Consider the following 8,740-nt stretch of genomic DNA (forward strand, 5'->3'; position numbering starts at 1 on the left):
TTTTTGTCTCTTCATTTTGGCTACCTCCTGTGTTTGTTTCTATGTATTAGGTAGAGTAACTATGTCTTCTGGTCTTAGTAGAGTGGCCTTATTTAGTAGGTGTCCTATGGGGCCTGATGGCACAGTCTCCCCAGTCACCTGAGCTGGGTGTTCCAGGTGTGTGTCTCTTATGTGAGTTTTGTGTGCCCTCCTGTTGTAGTTGAGCCTTGGCTGCTGTTTGACATCAGTGGGAGAGATTGATCTGCAGGCTGGTTGATTGTGAGGACTGGCTGTGACTACGGTAGAGGAGCTGTTGCAGGCACTGACCCTACAGAGCATAATTCACTTTAGCAGAGCTCTGGTGCCTGCTGAGTCTGCACTTTGGATGTGTCATTTGTGGAGAGAGCCGGGTAATGCTCTAAGTCAGTCCAATGTGGCCACCAGCCACACTGGCCCCAATTGTGCTGTTAGTGGCTATCTGGAATGAAGCACAAAGCATCCACAGATGTCTTCCACCCATGCTGGGCTTGGAGGTGCCTGGGAGGGGCTAAGCTGTGAACTAGGTCCAGCTGCCACTAGTGCCAAGCTTGGAGCTGCTTAGCAAGAGGTATAGGGCATGCTGAGACCAGATGCCACTTTTGGGGGGTTTGTGAACCTTTGAGAGATTTTAGAAATGTCCTCAGTATTTGCCAAGACAGACCATTTGTATGGAAACTCCACTGAAATTGGTTTGGGTGGGCCTGCAAGTTCAGTGGGGGGCACAGTGAACAGTATTAGTCAGTTTGATAAAGACTCAGTTATGCTACCTGCCTAATCTTCATGCTGGGACAGGAGAGGGCTCACCAAAGGAACAATGGCTTCTGCCAGTACTTCTGTCTGGGAGGAGGCTGCCCCTCCAGCCCTCATTCTGAAACCAGACAATTTGGTTCCTCTTCGTATGTCCCTGGCATCTTTGAGCTTCTACCCCAGTGCTGGAGCTCAAAGCAAGTGAGTCTGTCTGAGACTAAGTCTGTGCATGGGCCCTTTAAGAGGAATGCCTGGGACTCCATTTCACTCAGTCACAATTTCTGTTGGTTTTCATGTCCAGATGTTGTGGGTACTTTTCTTTCTGTCACTGGTGCTCCAGGCTGGGGAGCTCAGTGTGGAATTCAGACCCCTTGTTTCTCCATGGAGACCTCCACAGCCAAAATATCCCTCCAGATATCAACCACCACACATGTTATGAGACCAGCCTGTTTCGTATTTCTGCCCTGCTACCAGTCTTGATGTAGTATCTTCTGTATAACCTTAGTTATAGGACTATAGCTAGAGTTTGGGTGATTTTCATTGATTATTGTTCTGTAGATTAGTTGCAACTTTGTAGTGTTTGTGAAAGGAGGCCAGCACAGCATTTATCTACTCCTCCATCTTGACTGGAACTCAAGAGGGTAAATCTTAAGTTTTCTCACCATACACACACAAAAAGTTAACTATATGAGGTGACAGATATGTTAATTACCTTGATCATAGTGATTACTTCATAGTATATACCTGTATCAAAACATCAAATTGTACACTTTAAATATATATAATTTTTGTCAATTATGCTCACTAAATTTAAAAAAAAAAGAAAAAGAAAAAGGAAGGGGAAAATGATCCTTCTGTCCAGACATAACTTCTATTAGCACCTTGCTATATAACTTTTTTGGGTATAGTAGGAATCATAGCAGAGACTGGGTTTATACAGACATAAGCTGCATAATTATTTTTCAAATATTTTCATGTCAGTATATATCCATCTACTATACCATCTTTAATGGCTGAATATTTTATTTCTTGAATGTATACAAATATTTTCTTGATTGGAAATATTATTTCCCTGTAAAAACAAGCCAGAGGAACATTTTTAGAACTATTTTGGAACAGAGTCTCCCACACAACTCTGAAGAATAAGTACATAGAAGCACTATTTCTAGATCATGGACAGACTCTAGCAGGCCTTTTTGTGGACCGGTATTGCAAAAGTTAAGTTCATTTGCATCCCAGTAGTAGGAGTAGCAAGAATAATAACGACAAGGGGCAGAGAGGAAAAACTGTCTATTGTTGAGTTGTTACAGGGTGGACTCTGAGTCAAGGAAAGATGGAGGAAAGTTGTAGAGTACTGTTTCTCCTTGTTTTTGATATTCTCTGTCTTAAGAAGAAAAGCTAAGGTACATCATAAGTGAAAATTAGAAAAGATGTTTACCCAAAGTAACTATCTGTATCAGTTTCCATCAGATCCTGGCATTGAGTTACCTCACATTTTTAGCATTATTTCACTCATTTAACTCTCTTTGTCTTCATGGACATTTTAGTGAGAAGGATGGAGATGTTGCACCCAGGCCTCCTCACCTGTCTCCTTTGGAAACAGATATCTGTATTTGTGTTAGGCCATCCTGTTACAACTGGTAAAAAAATGCTAACTCCACTGCGATCCTACCCAGGGCAAGTAACATCTCCAACCAGCCAATACAAAGATGTTCCTGGCCCATCACAGCTATGACTTTCTGCGAGACTGAGTCCTGCTGCAAAAGCATATTCCACTCTTCAGATTTCATGAAATATGATTATTCATAGATAATCCCTTTACATGGGACTATTACATGAGGGTAAAAGGGTACTGCTTGAAGATGGGTTCTTGTCGTTTCGAGAAGACCCTGAACCTATTCAGCAATAACTCCCTATTCTCCCCTGCCCCTAGCCTCTGGTAACATATGTTTTACTTTCTGTCTATGAATTTGACTACTCTGGATTCCTCATATAAATAGAATAACATGTGATGATGTCATTGCTCTGACAATATTTGTCCTTTTGTGTCTGGCTTATTCCCCTTAGCATAATGCAATGGAGGGTTTTCAAGCCCAAAGAGATGTTGGCAAATGTCTTGGCAAGAAATTGACACTTTAATCTCAAATGTCTGTCTTCTCCCATACCCTCTTTTGATGCCAATCAGCTTTGTAATTGTAGCAGCACCAGCTGTCTTCATCAACCTTTCTTCTGCTGTTGGTAATCGGAAGAGAGATTGTATCAGACTCTTGTGGAGATCACTAGGTGTGTGGTCAGAGTCCATATTGAGATTTAGCATTTCAGATCTGCATTTTAGACTTAAATAGACAATAATCAGGTTATAGTAATCAGGATCTGAAACATGAGAGCCATACGTCAACCCATCACGTGGATGCAAGATATTGGATGGTTCTTTGTTCTCTTGAGGCCAAACACCAAAGCTGCAATGACTATGTAGCAGTGACAGAAGGAAGGGCTAGGAGTTGGCGACATGCATGTCTGGACCTCATCTTTCATTGACATCTTCTTAGGGCCCCTGTTTTAACAAAAACAACAACAACAAAACACATTTCTTATTGTTTAATTGAAAGGGAGTTAAGACTGAATGTTTTTGGAAAATTTAGCCATCACAGTCAGGGGAAGAGGGAATAGGGAAGAGGTCAAATAAATGGAACATAATCTCTTAGAGTATTTGTTCTCAAATTGGGCAAGGAACCAGCATCACCCAGAAATTTTTTTTTAATGGGCAAACAATCTGATTAGACAGTTCTTCAAAGAAGATATACAAATGGCCAATAAAAGCCTGTGAAAAGATGCTCAACATTATTAGCCATTGGTAAAATGCAAATCAAAACCACAATAACATACCATTTTACACCCACAGAACACTTTTAAATTACAATCACTGGATCTCGGCCCCAGAATTTCTGATTCAGTAGCTCTGGAGTGTGGCCCTAAAATTTGCATTTCTAAGTTCCCAGGGGATTTTGCATTTCTAAGTTCCCAGGTGATTTTGCGCATCTGGTTCTGAGATTACACTTTGAAAACCACTCTTTTAGAGGCAGACCAGTATTAAGAGAGAAAGTTCATGATTTTTAAATGGAGATCCTTCTAGAATGCACATTCTTCTGCCTAGAATATTCTCTCCACATGTCACAGTCTAGTAAGGAGCAGAGATTTCAAGGCCATTATAAAATGTCTTTTCTGATTTTCTGGTTTAGTGAGCAGAAGTTATCTGTCCCTTCACAAATGACATACATAAATGTCATCTTTCTCATCCTTCATTCTGCTTTCTGGCGGACAGGATCCATTGTTTCCTATGAATCTTTTGAATGATGAAAGTTATTTCTTCACCCTTTTATCAATATGCTAGCTCCGGGGAGGTCTGTGAAAATCCTTTTATTGCATCTGCTGAAGCTTAGTCCTCAGGGTTTGAAGATACCAAGTCTGTTGCCCCAGGGTCATTCATTGCTGGGAAACAGAGTCACTGTTCTCTTAGCTAGCCAAGTTTTCACCTCATACTTCACAGATTGGTCAGTTAAGGAAGAAAAAAAAGCTTTCATCCTTAATTGCAAATGATTTAAGTTTTGTGGTCAATGAACTATATTTCCTCTGAAGAGTGGTAAGGACATTTGACCTCCGAGCAGGGATATAGGATAAAATCACTTCATCCTATTGTAGCTATCATGCCCCTGTGTTGCCACAGAGCACTGATGGAAGAGCTTGTTTTCCTGAGGAGTAGCAGAGTAGGCCAACTAGCTCAGCACAGAGCATGCTGCTTAAGGCAAAGACTCTCAATGTACTTCTCTCTTCCACATGCAGACGCCTTACCAACCAGGGCCAGGTTTCATAAGTGACCAAACAGCACTGAAGTACACAATGCCATCATCTCCCTTGTAGTTGCTGTAATAACAACTACAATAATAATTATGGCTAACACATTTTGAGTAATGATTAGACCATGACCAGGTACCATTATGCACATTGTATTGGACTTTATTTTTCATCATGATGTACATGCTATCATAATTTCCAATCTTCAGATGAGAAAACCCACTCAGCAGTGTTAAGTAACATCAAAGACAAAACAGCATGAGACACTTGTTAAAGGTGGCAAGACAGACCTTATTCAGAATACCACAGTACGAGAAAGAGACTCCAATGTAATCTGAGCTCAACTCCAACTAAGACAAAGGTGACTGAGGTTTTTAAAGGGAGAGCATCTGGAAAATGAAAAAGAACTACAGGGAAGTAAAAAAGGGGAACAAAAAAAAGGACTGGTGGCTATAAGAAAATGGTAAATTATAGAAGAGGGTAAATAGAGAATTACTAGAAATGGATGGGCAAGGTGGATTGGGACAATGTATCTTCTATGGTTTGGCAGAATTGCTTTTTCATGAGCAAAGACTCAGCAATGGGGCTAGAGTCACCTTTAACTCCAGGCTGAAGTTTAGGCAAGTCTCTCAGCACAGTGTTCAGGCAAGTCTTCTATGCTGCATGTTGGCTTACAGTTCTTGGTACCTTGCTTGAGAAAGGCTGGGCAGTTCATAGGCAACAGAGTCAGGAAGTTGAGCTCCAGCACTGTAATAGAGTTTAGAAACATGATCCTGAAGACTTCCGAAAACTGTTTCTAATGTCGGCCCTTCTTTGTTCCCTGGGCTACATTCCTGTTTTTCTTACCTGTCTTCATACCTGTTAATTTCAGCTCAATCTCTTTCTTCCATACTTCAGGGTCAGAAATCCTACCTAAAATAGATTCCAAGAGCCTTGGCTTCCTTTTTTTTTCTTTCTTTCTTTTTTTAGTCATAGCTCTGCCAAGATCAGAAATTCCTTTGACCCTAGGTACTCCTTCTCCTTACCTCTACCCTTCCCTCACCTCTGCCAACTCCTGTGTCCATGCCTAAGTTAGAAGAAGAACAGCACTTTTGATCTCTATTAGGGTCCTAATGACAATGGATATCTATGCCTGGCAATCTTTTATCAACCTTAAAAAGTGCCCGCATTCATTTGTAACAACCAACCTCTCCTGCCCTAACAAAAACTAAGCCAAGTTTCTTGGAAAAAAAAAAAAAAAGACAAAATGGGGCTGTCTGGGAAGAATCTGTGCAGTTAAAACTAGACAATCTATCTCATAAGCAGTACATTGTGCAACCATTAATAAACATTTGTTTTCAATTAAAAAAGATTTCACCAGTAATCACCCAGCAAGTTCACCTATAATCAAAAAGAGATGATGATAAATTTGGATCTTATCTTTTCTACAGGTTGAGATGTGAACATAAAAGATCTGAATACTTTTAAAAATCTGCTTGAATGCCAAATGGTAGCCACATCCCTGACTTCTGGGACTGTGAAGTCAGTGTCTAAAGCCCAGGCAGGGCTTGGAGCATCAGAGATCTTGGGCTCAAAGGAGCCACATCTAAGAAGGTAGAATTAGGTCATTGCCTAGTCCTGAAGTCCCATATCAAGGGGGCAGGAAGAATAAAAAGGCTGATTAGGGACACAGACACAGAAGGCACTGCACCAAGTGCTTTGCACACGCCATTTATTTTTAATTTTATAACAACCCTGCGAATTCATTATCATTGTCTCCACTTCAAGGATAAGACTGAGGCTCAAAACAAGTCAAATTTCTCAGGCTCAGCAAGGAATTTCTGATATTCACATGATTTCTGGTCATCATTCATGGCTGCCCTGAAATGTCCTTCCCTGGGGGACCATCTCTGACCAGCTAAAGGAGTCCACACCTGTCTCTACCTCCCAGGTCATTCTCTATAATATTACCCTGTCCTCTTGTCTTCAGAATAATCACCACAATTTAAAATTTTGTGTTTATTTGCTAGTTCTTTTGTTTATTTTCTGACTTCCCACAATAAAATACAAGGTCATGAAACAAACAAACAAACAAACAAACAAACAAACAACAACAACAAGAAACTTGACTTTCTGGTTCACTGATAGTCCCTGCACTCTGGATAATACCTAATAGACACTCAACAAATCTCAACAAATACTTATTGAATGAATTAAAGAGTGAATGCAAAAATGGGAATAAGGTAGATGAAGCCAGAAACCATATCTTTCTCCTTGCCAGAAGCCCAGAGCCTTTTTCAGGTATCACATCTCAGTCTTCACACATGGACCGTGTGGAGCAGCCCCCCAGTTCTCTAACACAGTGACCTTAGGATGGAAACACTGCTCTCAGCCCACAAAGGTCAATGCCTCCTGTCCAAGAACCAGGGAACCAGGCACATTGTCTTCGTTTCTTTGCAAGAGATCCAGAGAAGAAATCCATTACATTTTACTAAAGGGGGTTTGAAATTAGACTGTTGGTGTGTCATGGAAGTGGCCTCCACCTGTAGCTCCAATTGGCTCCTTTATTGGCCTTGTTCAGAAAGCTTAATTCAGTCATACAGGCTGAGAACTGAAGGAAGTGAGAACTCTATTTCCCTTATTCCAGACTCTTCCCCCATGACATGATGAAACCTACAGCTGGTAGTCATCTCTCCTGCCTTAGGACTCCCCTGATATTTTATCGACAACCCTCTTAAACAACTGGTTTCCTAGGTTGCATTATAATTGTTCATATGTATGTCTCATCTCCCCAGCTGCTCTGTGATTGTCTCAGACACAGTGACAGGGTCTTAATTATCTGTGCACATGCCACAAACCTGCAAAGACTAGGTGCTGAATGAAACAATAAATAAATAAATTAATTAATTAATGCAAATGGGAAGGGGCAAAGATGAACTCATAAAAAGAACTGAGAGGATTTACTCTGTCAGTAAGTTATTTCCAGATTACATCCTGGTGAAGCAGTCAAAACATATCTGGCATATAATTGGCATATAGCTCAATAAAAGTTAAAAAAACAAAGGATAGAATTGACCTATTATTGTATTTCTCTGGTTGAGGTAATCTCATCTCAGAAAAAAAAAGACCATCTGGGAAGTCTATTTTCTGAGTGGTTTTTCTTTCAGGGGTCGAAGATTTTACTTCAAATCCTGTATTTATTTGTACTTTGTAATTCTTTGAAGTTTTAGTCCCTGGACTAAGTGAGATTTAATTGGGCCCTTAGGGGTAAAGTCTTCATGTAGATAAAGGTTACTTGCTTAATTACTCATGGTTCTTGCTCCTTCTCTCCAACTCATTGTCCTAAGAAGCAATAGGTCTGCTTTAGAGAACTAAGGAGGTCACCTTCCATGCCTTGGTCTTAGTGTGAAAAAATATCAGAAACATTTGCAATGACAGAATAGAAAACCAGGCAGTTATCAAGTCACAAAAATGGTTTCTTTTTATCTCATGAATCCTAGAGCAGTGGTTTTAAAAGAGTGATCCCAGGATCACAGCATCACCACCAATGGGGGATTGATTTGTTAGAAATGAAAATTGTGGGGCTTCACCCCAGACCTACTAAATCAGGTACTCTGGAGATGGGATCATGTTTCTGATTCATGAAACAGTTTGAGAACGACCATTCTAGACCATGGACAATATCTAACTTGATCAACTGCTTCAATACATCTCTGTAAGCTGTGTTACCATCAATTTTCCCCATTTTCCTAGTTCTTTAATTAAAAGTTACATTTGCAAGTACTTTGCCACTTATAATTCTTCTTCATGTATATTAACATATTTGACATTTATAAGCACCTAATGAGGTCAGCAGGGCTGGTATCATGATATCCATTTTACTGATGAAAAACTGAGATTTTTGTTCAATATCACATGGTTAGAAAATTATACATACAAGTTCTAGAACTAAAACCCAGATTTTAAAATTTTTGTTTCAGAACACCATTTTCACTTGATTTTACAGTCCCCTGAACTATCTGCCCAGTCTTGTTTTTCAATCTCTTCTCAATTTACTTGGTTTATATTGAGCTTTTGTCAAAGTTGGCTACTTGTGTCCACATAACCTGCTTTGGATTCTCTTATTCCATAACTTTTCCTTCTA

This window comes from Pteropus vampyrus, unplaced genomic scaffold (assembly GCF_000151845.1).
Source record: "Pteropus vampyrus isolate Shadow unplaced genomic scaffold, Pvam_2.0 Scaffold44, whole genome shotgun sequence".
Taxonomy (NCBI): Eukaryota; Metazoa; Chordata; class Mammalia; order Chiroptera; family Pteropodidae; genus Pteropus; species Pteropus vampyrus.